Here is a 13,796-nt window from a genome sequence, read left to right as displayed (position 1 = left end):
GGGGGGGTGTGTGACAAGGTATGATGGGGACCTGGCTATCCTGTTTTATAAGGCTTTCCTAATATACCTGTATATATTCACATTTTCGGCATCTCTAGTTATTTCCCTCAAGTGTAGGATTATCCCTGACTCATCCATGTAACCCTAACTGCATCCAGACCATAGGGGAGCTTTTGTCCCCCTGAATATACCCATTCATCACTACACTCTAATAAAGTGGTTCAGTGTTCCAACATGGTACTGCAACATTTCAGGCTGTTTTAAGACAAATAAAAAACTCAGAATGGAAGGAAGTTACATTGTGTATAGTTACCTGCATTCCGGCCAGAATAATGGAGACCAGAGTGCAACAGTGGGAGTGATTCTGGGTTCTCATCCTGGTTTCTGCTCTCATTACCCACAAAGGGTTTGGAGGTTTTAATAGCTAGATATCTACTGCGGCTCAAAGGTTAATAAACATAGTATCTGCAATCCTTACAAGTTATGCAAGTTATGCATTCTTGTTCCCATTTTACTGATAGGGAAGCTCAAGAACTGAGACCACATAAAACATGTCAATTTTAATACAAAAAGTATTTGTATTCTGTATTCTTATCTCTTTAGATAAATCGAAACTAGAACTGATAGCTTTTTAAAAATACACAGCCATACACAACCATACACAAATTTATTCACAGCATACCATCACACAGCTTTCCTGAATTTTAAGCCAAGACAGATTTTCTCAAACCTCTTTGTAGAACTTAAAGTGTCACTACAGATCCAAAGACTGACCACCTGATTTCCCTAGTTAATACCCTCATTTGTAATTATGGAGCCACTCCAGGTGATCACTGTATTACATTCTCATACTACTGATTAATAGATTCTACTTACAACTTGCATTTTGGTTGCCACAAGCTCTCACTTTATTATTCCAGCAGTTTTTTACAACATAAAAATGGTGCACAGTTTACTGGAATTCTCAATAGCATGCCCTTACTGCAGCAGCATCTGATACTGCCAGAATAGGAGTTCTATTAAGTGAGACAGTAAGGAAAGAGCATTCTCCACATAGCAGGCCAGGATGCCTTGGCATCAGTCTTCTGGCTCTCCTCTCCACTTACTGTCAGGAGGCTAGGAAGAGGAAAGAAGCCAACAATTTTTTAAAACTCTCACTCCTGCAAAAAAAAAAAAAAAAAAAAAAAAAAAGCAAAATCTCTCTTGTGGTCAAGTGCTTAGCCAACAGACCAATCGTTCCAATTAGTCAAACTGTGGTTCCATTGCTTTTAAGCACCAATTTGGTAACTTCCCATGTAGGATGTAGGTACCAGGTATTTTTATTAGATTTAAAAAGAACAGTAAAAATAATCCAAACATATAACCATTCAAAAACCCACTTATAATACCGTAAAGAAGACATCACTCTGCCTGTTCCAGTTGTTCAAATGCTAGTGTAATAAATGCCCTTTGATCTTCCATTGATTTGGCTCAACATATTTTAGAGACTCCACATTTGTTTGAAATCATTACCTCTCATTATCAAACATGAAAGTGTGGACCTTTGGGTTGCTAAGACTCATCCAAGTTTTCTAATGTGACATATGCAGATAAGTACACAAACATACGGATAGCTTTAAAAAAAAAAAACAACAACAACACTGCCAAGAGTTGCAATTTGGAGAAACTTTCAAGTCCTTAATTCAGCCCTTGGGACTCTAATAAATGATTCCTTTTATATTCCAGTGCAAGAGAGCTCCTTGTAGACAAGAATCAGGCTCAACAACCTAAACAGAGTACACACCTAAGTACGTGGCATTTGCAGGTGTGATTAAGCCATGATCAGAGCAATTTTTAAGGAAGTATTTGAAAATGACTGCTTTGCAGAGGGGGAAAAAAAGCCTAAGAGGTGGGAATTTCATCTCCTGCATCTTTTAAAAACCCTCAAAACCTTATATGCAATCAGCGCTTGAGCAACAGAGTAACAAAGTTGCTATCTTAAGGTAACTCTTCCATGCAGAAATTAACTGGTTATGTTTCTCTCAAAAACTGAGTCAAACGACAGGAAAGAAGGAAAGCCTTTTTAAAAAAAACTTGTATGAGGAGGATGTAAATTAATCCCTGTTTACCTTAAAAGAAAAAAGCAATCCAGATTCTTCTTACACTTTCTGTCTTTCTGAATGACTGAAACACACTATCCCAAGTCACAAATGACTACTGAGCAATATTTTCTTTTTCTAAGTAAGCTCCCCAATACCAGATGCAGTCACTTCCTTTGGAAGTGCCCTGTGACTGGGGCCATGTGGTTAACATGTGGCAACAAGCATAATGCTTACCCATAATAAAATCAACACCCAAACCCAAATGTGGGCAATTATGTCGTTCTAAAATAGGTTTTCACATTTGGAATATCTAGATGGGGGCTGGCTCATTAACTTTCACGTCTCGTTTTTAGATTAAATTATATTCGTTTAATGAATCCAAGAAATGATGTGTGTTTCGTTGATTCATGGAAAGCGAAACCTAGCTGCCTCTTTTCGAATTGCCATGTAAGACAAGTAATTTAGCCTTTGAACGACGATAAAAATTCAAGGATCGGGAAGCTATCAAGTATAGAGAGTAAGAATTTCAAACATTCTCAGACCTTCTGGCAGGGTATCCCCTCACTCTAACCGCAAGCGCGTCTTCAATGACCCTTTTCTAAGCCCATCAGAACACTTGGCACATGGCCCGCCAGGCCCACTACCCCAGCACATGGCCTGCATAAATACCCAACCCCCCCGCTCCCCATCTGCACTAGGGTCTTTTCCCCACCACAGCCACCTTCCAGTAAGTTCCCGCCAAATCGACCCTCCTTCCCGCATTCCACGACCCTTCAAGTCTCAGGGCCTCAGTCCCAAGGGCGCACGGGCCTGGGCCTCCTCTGCTTTAAGGCTGCGGCCTGGGGTGCGGCCTTGGCCGCAGAAGAGGCCCCGACGCGCAGCGGCCCGGCTTCCCAAGACGGAAGGAAGGGCGGAAGGGTCGTCCGACTGCGGCAGGCCGGAAACCTGAACCTGAAGCAGCGGTGGCAGCCGAGTTTCCCGCCTGACGCAGCAGCAGAGCAGGCCAGAGTGCGGCCGCCATCGACGCCTCACCGCTCCCTACCCTCTCCGTCCGCCTCGGCCAGGGCCCGCACCGTGGCTCCCCCAAGCCCAGGCCCCACTCCAGGCCCTCACCTTCGGCGTCTGAGCTGGCCCGCAGCGGCGGAGACTCGGACGCAGGCCCGGAGAAGTCGGCTCGCAAGGTAGCGGCTGTTTATTTTCAGGGTCCTTGCCTGCGCCACACGCGGGTCTGCACACGGCCCCACACACGCCGCTGCGCACGGCTCTCCTCCGCCTCGCCCACGCGGCCAATCAGCGCGCGGAGCTCCGCGGTCCAATCAGAGTCGCCCAGAGGAGGGCCGCCCAGCTTGAGCGCGGCGTGGGGCGGGGCGGGCTTCTACCTCGGCGCGCCGCGGCCTTTCCCGCCGTGCCCCGCGCGCGGCCTTTCCCGCCTGGAACCTCGGCCCCCGACCGTTCTTGGGCTCTTCCCGCTAGGTTCCAGGCCCCTCTCGACCCCGTCCCGGCCTTGGTGATCTTTCGCGGCAGCCGGCGACGAGGGATGTCAGAGGGCGGGTCTGAGTGAAATGGCTGTGATTAACGTGGGGTCGGGGAAAATTCCGGTCCCTTTTGGGGCTCGGAAAAAAGCGTCTGCCGCTAGGCCTTTGGATGGTTCTGGCTTTGGGAGCCAGGACCCATTTCCTAATACACACGTCTCAGTTTGGGAAGAGCCCTGGTTGCTAAGTGACGGAAGTTTCTGTGGCTGAAGGTCACGGGCCCTGAGGTTTGTTCTGGTTTTTGTGTGAGCCTCGGCAGAGCCTGGAACGCCTTGCTATGTTCACCTCTAACATCTACCGCCACCACCAACCCCCAGACATCCCTTTCTCCCAGAAAAGTACCTGGTGAGGGTGTGAAGATGGCGAAGGGATGGCACCGAGACCTCTTTGCCTCACAACACACCTAGTGACTGTTCAGCGCACTGATGAGTGACATTCCCTGCGACTTAAGGGGTAACACGGAGTGCCAGGAGAGCCATCTGGCCTGGGCTATCATGTTCAGGAATGGCCTTCAGTTGAGATTTGGTATCTTCTCCAAAAAAAGATTGGCTATGTAGTCAGATACTTTTCCAGGATGCAAACAATTTAAATTGCTGAATATGAACTAAAATGTTAGAGAATTTTGTGTACCATTTTGGAAGGGCTTCTGTTACAAACAGGAAAAAAACAAGCGTCCCCAGCCTCTCGAGCTCTAAAAGCCCTGAAGCGACTATAGTCTCCTACTGAGCTTAATATGCTTCTCAAGGTTGGTGTGCAGCCCATGTTGTTGGCTGGTATAGCCCAGAAATTTTCTTTCTTTTAATGACCATCTTCTTTGAAATTAACTGTACAGATCTATCGAGATGTTAAAACTGATGAATGGTCCTTGTGTGTAGCATTAGTGGGTACACGTGGGTAGCTACAAAGACTGGAACTGTTCTTTGCCCTTAGTTTCATCTCACTGAATCCTCCCGGTCCCCAGGCTGTATGGCTTCTGAAATCATGTTTATGAGGAGGCAAAGCAGTGAAGAGCACAGGTGTTGAGAATCAGGCATTAAACCTGGTTTCAAATCACTAGGTGCTGACTCGATCATTGTAGCGCATTTAGCAGATTGTACGCAACATAGTGCTCAATAAAGGGTAGCAATTATCAAAGAGTGAATGAACTATCTCAAGGACCAATGATTTTTAAGCTGTTTTTAACCAAGACGATTAAAGTAAAAATATTTCAAAATTCAGTAGGAGGTGGTCCCATTTCCAATCAGATTGAATTGCCCAGCAGTTTCTGTATTGAGGTTTAATACCAGTTACCATAATAAAACAGTGTTTTGTGCTTCTGTGGTTTTATTACCAAGAAGCTTAACACAGCTTTATAGATTTCCCCTGATTAATCTTTATAATATCTTGAGGTAAGTACTAGTGTGGTAATTGCAGACACTTAAGTAGTGATTTCCTAAGCCCCAGCAGTGAGTCAGTACAATGCAAGAGGCTATATGGAGGAAGTCCACCCTGGGTGCATCTGCATCATGCCAGGAAGGTTAGTTAAATTGTCATAGTAACCATAAATTCATATTTTTGACTTGATTTTTGTTTATCATCCCAACCACAATGCTACATAAAATGTTTGATATTTATTATAGACCCAGGGACAGAATGTTCCTAATGTTAAAAGAAAAATGAGGGTGGGTGTGAAACAGATAGTGAACATATGATCTTCTGTAGGTTTCAAAAGACTTAAGTGGAAGGAATGGAAGCATAATATGGTCTTTGTTGCTAGGCTCTAGGAGTAGTAACAGGTAATGGCTCTTCTCCACCCGACATCCAGCTTTCTGTAGTTACTATTATTATTAACAAAGCCAGACTGATCATGAGGCATTCTGTCTCCAGAGGTCTATGATGAAATTTAACTACAGTAGTTTGTGTTGTCTGGTTACCCTTGGGTACACCTATTTCACTAGAGATGTTTGAAAATTAGAAAGGAAAAAGGCAGCCCACTCAGAAGATAAACTGCCAACCATATATGAAGAAAGAGTCTCCTATTACATTTCCTTCCCCTGGAAATGTATTTTCTCTCCCTCCTCCCTTCCAGTAGTCAGTCTTACCAACACTACTATGCTCAGCAATGTGTTACAAAGGTGACTAGTTCAGACAAACCTTGCCCTTGAAGATCTTGCAAGATGAAAAAAGCCATAAGAAAGTATTAAGTATCCTGAGGGAGGACTAGCTAAAATGCTATGATTCAGCATGATTCAGGATTCCTTAAAATGAGTACGAGTTGAGCAGCAGCACCTGCCAACTTTTAATTTCCGCTAAAATGCCCAACTGCAATAGTACATGCCTTAAATTCTGCTGTTAAATGGAGAGGATATCGTATATATTGTTCTAAACCTTCAATGTCTTGTTTTCTCTGCCTGCAGGGAAATAGTCTCTGTGACTTGACCTGGAAAGTATGCAACTAAGGTTAAAGAGCATATATCGTTTTTACCTCTCCTGTCTGCTCCTGCAACTAAAACACAGTTTATTAAGCTAAATCCTGAAATTGAAATCAGTTATACTAATAATAGGTAATAGTGTATATAAAGTTCTTTAGAAGGGCCTGGCATAATTACTATTAAAGTGTTATCTATTATTTTTGTTATTGTTATTGAGTGCTTATTATATGCCAGTCATTGTTTATAATCTCTTTTTAAGTTTACACAAAACCTCTATGAGATAAGTACTTTTATTATCCCCAGGAGGAAATAAAATAATTCCAGAGAATTGAAGTATTCTGCTAAAGGTCAAAGAGTGAATAAATGATAGTGCAGGCTTCAAACCAAGGCAACCTAAGTGCCTAAGCACAAAGCTTCCAGCCTCCCAGTAGTGATTGAAACCTAATCCTACAATTTTCCATTGACTCCTTAAAGTGACAGTATAGAGAATATTAACTGTTGATAAGGGAAATATGAAACACCAACTAATAATTTAGTGAGCAGTCCATCATTTGGCTTCCTCCTCTATGACCTTGAATTGAACTTCTCTCTACTTCTGCAAAATAACTGGCAAGAGAACTTTATTTACAAATAATTTTTAAAGGTTCAAAGTGAAACCACCCATTTTTTTCGTAAAAGAAAAGCAGTTGCATTCATTTAAAAAAAGTAATTTCATCTTTTCATTATTTAGTTAAATCTTGAAATACGCAGTGAATAGCAAAATAACGGTGTTTGCATGTTTTCCACGTAGAACTTTACAAAATGTCTTCTGTTGTTTTTTGAGAGAGCATTATAAATTTGATCATTTGGCTCTCATAATCTACAAAAATAATGTAACTGACTTTTCAAGATTAAATTGAAAAAGAAGCACTATATATTTGGGTGAATTAGAATCTAACATCTAGAAGAGTATTTAGCCTAATCTCAGAATATTTCATTTAATCCCCTCATTTAAATGAGAAAAAGGCTATAGAGTTACTCAGGGTTCCCACAAGTTCCCAAAAGAACTGATGTTTTTGACATGAACAAACCAGGGTGCCACCCACATCTCATAAGGAAGGAGCTGTTAGGGCATTTTTTTTTTTTAAGTTTATTTATTTAAGTAATCTCTACGCTTAACGGGGTTCCGAACTCATTACCCTGGGATTACGAGTCTCGCAAGCTCTTCCAACTGAGTGACTGAGAGCCCAAAGGAGCTGTTAGCTATGCTTGTGACCTGGTTAACTCAAGTAACTGCAGTTAGTAAGAAAAGGAGAGCCCAAATCTAATACTGTACACTTGTACCATGCATCTCTAGCCTTTTTCTTTGGAAATTAACACAAATGGCCATTCTCATTTATGAAGTAGTCGTTTATGAGTTTGACAAGGATGAATAAACAATCAATTTCTAAATCTTGAGAAATGTACTCAGACTTCAATATAAGAAACATTAACTTTAGGCATCCAAATCGGCAAGGAGGAAGTCAAACTTTCACTCTTCGCAGATGGCATGAGGTACTATGTGGAAAACCCAAAAGACTCCACCAAAAAAACCTGCTAGAACTGATATATTAATTCAGCAAAGTCACAGGATATGAAATCAATGTACAGAAATCAGCTGCATTTCTATATACCAATAATGAAGGAGCAGAAAGGGAAATCAAGGAATCAATCCCATTTACAATTGCACCAAAACCTATAAAATACCTAGGAATAAACCTAAGGAAAGAGGTGAAAACTCTGTATACTGAGAACGGTAGAAAGTTTATAAAAGAAATTGAAAAAGACACAAAAAAATGGAAATATTTTCTATGCTCCTAGATTGAAAGAACAAACATTGTTAAAATGTCAATACTACCCAAAGTAATCTACATATTCAATGCAATCCCTATCAAAATAATACCAGCATTGTTCACAGAGCTAGAACAAAAATTCTAAAATTTGTATGAAATCAGAAAAGACCCCAAGTAGCCAAAGTAATGTTGAAAAAGAAAACCAAAACTGGAGGCATCATAATCCTGGACTTCAAGCTGTATTACAAAGCCATAATCATCAAGACAGTATGATTGTGCCAGACAGATTCTGGCACAAAAACAGACACATAGATCAATGGAACAGAATAGAGAACCTAGAAATGGCCCCACAAATGTATGGCCAACTTATCTTTGACAAAGCAGGAAAGAATATCCAATGGAAAAAAAGACAGTCTCTTCAGCAAATGGTGTTGGGAAAACTGGACCACTTTCTTAGATCATACACAAAAATAAACTCAAAATGGATGAAAGACCTAAGCATAAGACAGGAAGCCATCAAAATCCTAGAGAAGAAAATAGGCAACAACCTCTTTGATCTCGGCGGCAGCAACTTCTTACTTGACATATCTCCAGAGGCAATGCAAACAAAAGAAAAATGAACAATTGGGACTTCATCAAGATAAAAAACTTCTGCACTGTAAAGGAAACAATCAGCAAAACTAAAAGGCAACCTATGGAATGTGAGAATATATTTGCAAATGACATATCAGATAAAGGATCAGTATCCAAAATCTATAAAGAACTTATCAAACTCAACACCCGAAACACAAATAATCCAGTGAAGAAATAGGCAGGAGACATAAATAGACATGTTTCCAAAGAAGACATCCAGATGGCTAACAGACACATGAAAAGATGCTCAACATCACTCATCATCAGGGAAATGCAAATCAAAACCACAATGAGATACCACCTCACACCTGTCAGAATGGCTAAAATTAACAACTCAGGCAACAACAGATGTTGGCAGGGATGCAGAGAAAGAGGAACCCTTTTGCACTGCTGGTGGGAATGCAAACTGGTGCAGCCACTCTGGAAAACAGTATGGATGTTCCTCAAAAAATTAAAAATAGAACTACCTGATGACCCAGCAATTGCACTATTAGGTATTTATCCAAAGGATACCAAAATGCTGATTTGGAGGGGCACATGCACCCCAATGTTTATAGCAGCACTATCAACAATAGTCAAAGTATGGAAAGAGCCCAAATGTCTATCGACGGATGAATGGATAAAGTAGATGCAAGATAGAAAGATAGATAGATAGATAGATAGATAGATAGATAGATAGATGATAGAATACTACTCAGAGATCAAAAAGAATGAAATCTTGCCATTTGCAACAATGTGGATGGAACAGCGTATTATGTTAAGAGAAATAAGTCAGAGAAAGACAAATACCACATGATTTCACTCATATGTGGAATATAAGAAACAAAACAGATGAACATAGGGGAAGGGAAGCAAAAATAAGAAAAAAACAAAGAGGGAGAACAAACCATAAGTGACTCAAATACAGAAAACAAACTGAGGGTTGCTGGTAGGATACTGGGTGGGGGGAATGGGCTCAATGGGCAATGGGCATTAGGGATGAGCACTGGGTGTTATATGTAAGTGATGTATCACTGAATTTTATCCCTGAGATCATTATTATACTATATGTTAACTAACTTGGATTTAAATAAAAAGATTTTTGACTTAAAAAAATGTTTTTCAATGTTTATTTTTAGAGACAGATAGAGACAGAGCGTGAGCAGAGGGAGGGCAGAGAGAGAGGGAGACACAGAATCTGAAGCAGGCTCCAGGCTCCGAGCTGTCAGCACAGAGCCTGATATGGGGCTCGAACTCATGAACCATGAGATCATGACTTAAGCCGAAGTTGGATGCTTAACCGACTGAACCACCCAGGTGCCCCAAGAAACACTGACTTTAGACTCTAAATTTTTATACTAGGAAAACATCTTTCAATTATGAATTGTAACTACAAAACAGAACATGTGAAATTATACTTGGCAAAAAAATGGCTTTTAAGGCAATTAAAATATTACAGATACTAATGCTCCCTTTATCCCTTCTTACCCTGAGTCCCACTTCTTTTCCTTCCTCCCCATACTACAAATAGGGGTATATCCTTCAGGTCTATTTCTTATAATATATAATAAAATTACTATGCATATAGTATATAATAAATGTATATAGTATATAACAATTATATATGTATACAGTAATTATATAGTCTATAGTAAGTGTATTACATATGTGTGTATATATAATTACTATATATGTATATATACATATGTATGTGTACATACACATGAATAACTAAAAATTTTACATAAATACTACCATATATATTTGCTTATTTGTTTGCGTTCCCTTACAAGAACATAAAATCCACAAGGCAAGAACTTTGGCTTTGTCTGTTTTCTGCTGTACTTCCAGGTCCTAGGACAGCTCCTTATATGTGGCAGGCACTCAAATATTTGCTGAATAAATAAATATCAATCTGTATCTTGCTTTTTATTTTTTTTATTTTATTTTTTAAAAAAATTTTGTTTAACGTTTATTTATTTTTGAGACAGAGAGAGACAGAGCATGAACGGGGAAGGGGCAGAGAGAGAGGGAGACACAGAATCAGAAGCAGGCTCCAGGCTCTGAGCCATCAGCCCAGAGCCCGACGCGGGGCTCGAACTCACGGACCGCGAGATCGTGCCCTGAGCTGAAGTCGGACGCTCAACCGACTTCGCCACCCAGGCGCCCCTGTATCTTGCTTTTTAAATTTGATGTCGTGTTTCTGACTTACAGCGTATATTATATATATATAATCTTATCTGGTTCATCATTTTTACTGCTATGTATTATAAATATACTAGTATTCGTGCCCATATTGGAAGATATTTATATTACTTCCACTCTTTTGCTATTATAAACAACATTGTAAAAAGTGCCCTTGTATACAAGTCTCCTCAGGCACATGTGGAGAGTGTCTACAGGGCATAGAAACCCATAAGGAGAACAGTTGGACAAGGAAGGGTGTGTATTTTAAATTTCACTGGCTGCCTGCCATATTGCTCTCCAAAGTGGTCACACCAAATTATACTCCCAGCAGCAATGAGTGAGGGTGCCATGTTTCTCAAATCTTTGCCAGCACTTCACACTGTGAAATTATTTAATTTTTTGCTAGCCTGATGGATGAGACATGTTGTCTCTGTTTTGTTTGTTTTTACTGAGATAATTGTAGATTCACATGTAGTTGAAAGAAGTAATACAGAGAGATCCTGTATATCCTCTTTACTCAATTTCCCCCAATGGTAACATCTAACAAAAATACATAGTATAATGTCACAACCAGAATATTGAAACTGATATAACCCAGGGTGCCTGGGTGGCTCAGTCTGTTAAGCATCTGACTTCCGCTCAGGTCATGATCTCACAGTTCTTGAGTTTGAGCCCTGCATTGAGTGAGCTCAACCCCCACTTCTCTCTTTCTCCCTTTCTCCCTCCCTCTCTCTCTGCCCTTGCTCACTTGAGCTCTCTCTTTCTCTCAAAAAAAAAGAATAAAGCAAGAAAGAAATTGATACAGCCCACTGGTTTTGTTCAAATTTCCCCCATTTTAGTTATACTCTGTGTGTCTATGTGTGTGTATGTGCATGTGTGTAATTCTATGCAATCAAATCTTAATGTAGGTCCATGTAACTACCTCTGCACTCAAGATACAGAAGACCCCTTTATAGCCACACCCACTTCCCTCCCACCCTTCCACTCCTCCCTAATCCCTGTCCTCCATTTCTAAAATGTCCTTTCAAAAATGTTATGTATAGGGGCACCTGGCTGGTTCACTTAAAATAGCACATGACTCTTGATCTCAGGGTCATGGGTTCAAGCCCCATGCTGGGTGTAGAGATTATAAATAAATAAATAAATAAATAAATAAATAAATAAATAAACAAACTTTTAGAAAATGTTATACATACAATTTTTTTTAAAGTTACATAAATGGAATTGTGCAGTATGTAACTTTTCAGAATTGGCTTTTGTTTCATTCAGCATAATTCCCTGGAGATTCATGGGAGTAGCTGTGTGCATCAAATAGCTTGTTCCTTTACTACTGAGTAACATTCCACAATATGAATGAACCATAGTTTAACCAACACCCATGGAAGGACTCCTGTGCTATTTCTAAATTTGGGCTATTACAAATAAAGCTGCTATGAACATTCCTGTGTAGGTTTTTGTGTGAACACGTTTTCATTCGGTATTTCATTTTTTTCAATTAACATTTCCCACATTACCAATGAAGCTGAACATCTCTTCACATATTTGTAGACTCTTCAAGTTTCCTCTTTTAAGAAGGGTTGATTTCACTCATTTTGTCTGTTTTGTCATTTGCCTCTTTCTTACTGATTTGAAAGCGTTCTTTTTTCTTTCTTTTTCTTAATGTTTATTTACTTATTTTGAGAAAGAGAGAAATAGGTAGTGAACAGAGGAGGGGCAGAGAGAGAGAGAAAGGGAGACAGAGAATCCTAAGCAGACTCCATGCTGTCAGCACAGAGCCCGATGTGGGGCTCAAACTCACAAACCCTGAGATCATGACCTGAGACAAAACCAAAAGTCGGACGCTTCACCAACTGAGCCATCCAGGTGCCCCTGAAAGCATTCTTTATATGTTCTGGATACCGATCCTTTGTCAGTTATATGAAATTGTACGTGTTGACATTTTGCTGATCGTTGTTTCTCAACGTGATGTAAAGTTTAGGAACAGATGAAGAATTCCTGGAACTTGGACTTAGATCATTGATGAAGACAGAGAGTGATTTCATTGAGGAACTGTCACTCAGGGCTACCCATCGAGAGTTCCGAAGGAAAAAAAGGAGTGTGGGAATACTGCTGCAGCCCCCATGCTCTGCAGCACCTCCTTTGCATATGTTAAATGCCATCAATATGCTTTAATGGTGGCACGTTGGATGCTAGGCAGAGCATATCAAAACTTCTGCCTGCCTGAGAGCAAATGCCACGTAAGAGTCCTTAGATTTGCTTTTAGCAAACCCTTTGCCTCATTTTGGGGCAGGGCATTCAGATGCAATTTATTGCATCCCAAAATCTTGTTTTTCAGCATTTTGATAGCCCTCAGAAATTGCTGACCTCATGATGTACTCCACTGGTGTTTCCATTTTTCCCAGCACTGCAGCTGGAATTTAGAATCCTGACTCACCCTTCAGCCAGCCACACAGAATGCTGATCATTCTGGTATGGCCAACGCTCACAAAGTGACTTTGAAAGGGGAAATAGCTTTCGGACAAACCAAAACCAATGCAATTCAGGTAACAGTGAGACTTTTCTAACTTTCTCTTCTGCTCAGTTACTGTCCTTTCTCCTTTGACTGAAGGGGAAGCCACGCTTCTACAATCCTGGCCATAAAGCTGTGGATTGTACTAGCTGGCACGGCCAGTCCTGTCCTTCTGAGCTCAGTGAGTTGTCTTTCCCATCTGCAGAGTCCAGGCTGGGGTGTGGCGCTTACAGTGAAACAGTCTGCATAGCTGAGTTAACAATTCCAAATTTAGCTCTCATTTCAATAAATTACCTTATAAAACATTTACCGGTCAAAATTATCTTGACTAGTTTATTTATAAGAACATTGCAATTGTTCATGGATTGCCTGTGAAGAAACTGATACACAAAGTTTCTTATAATTTCCCCTCAAACCACAGGGGAAATAAAACAAAACAAAACAAAACATAAAGGCAAGTACCAGGATTTCTAGGAGCATGAAATTTATACTTAAGCTATACAAAGAAATGTTAAGAGGCTTTGGATATTTTCAAAGGGCAGTGGTGAGGATTAAATAATGTATAATATATGAAAATGCTTCACTAATTCCAAAGTGTTTTACCAAGGTAAAATATTATTAGGATTAGTTTCTGATACATCTAAGGCATGAAA

The 13,796-nt window shown here is 40.4% G+C and overlaps 1 protein-coding gene and 1 long non-coding RNA gene across 5 annotated transcripts in view; both read right to left on the bottom strand.

Moving 5' to 3' along the window:
- Window positions 1–3,187, bottom strand: part of LOC121022536 (uncharacterized) — a 15,550-nt gene extending 12,363 nt beyond the window's left edge. The window contains exon 1 of the long non-coding RNA XR_005786990.1: window positions 759–3,187. This is a non-coding gene — a long non-coding RNA (uncharacterized LOC121022536). The remainder of the gene's footprint in view (window positions 1–758) is intronic.
- The window catches only part of CNBP (CCHC-type zinc finger nucleic acid binding protein), a 15,603-nt gene extending 12,276 nt beyond the window's left edge, over window positions 1–3,327 (bottom strand). For 2 of the 4 annotated variants that reach the window (XM_040463723.1, XM_040463725.1), the window contains exon 1: window positions 3,195–3,325. The gene's annotated coding sequence lies outside the window, so the exon portion shown is untranslated. Of the gene's footprint in view, window positions 1–3,194 lie in introns of all 4 variants that reach the window. The other 2 variants (XM_040463724.1, XM_040463722.1) reach the window with 2 other exon arrangements.
- Between the last annotated feature and the right edge of the window lie 10,469 nt (window positions 3,328–13,796).

Source organism: Herpailurus yagouaroundi, unplaced genomic scaffold, assembly GCF_014898765.1.
Source record: "Herpailurus yagouaroundi ecotype Mexico unplaced genomic scaffold, PumYag 419, whole genome shotgun sequence".
In the NCBI taxonomy this organism is placed as follows: Eukaryota; Metazoa; Chordata; class Mammalia; order Carnivora; family Felidae; genus Herpailurus; species Herpailurus yagouaroundi.
This window is presented reverse-complemented; position numbering and strand designations above follow the sequence as displayed.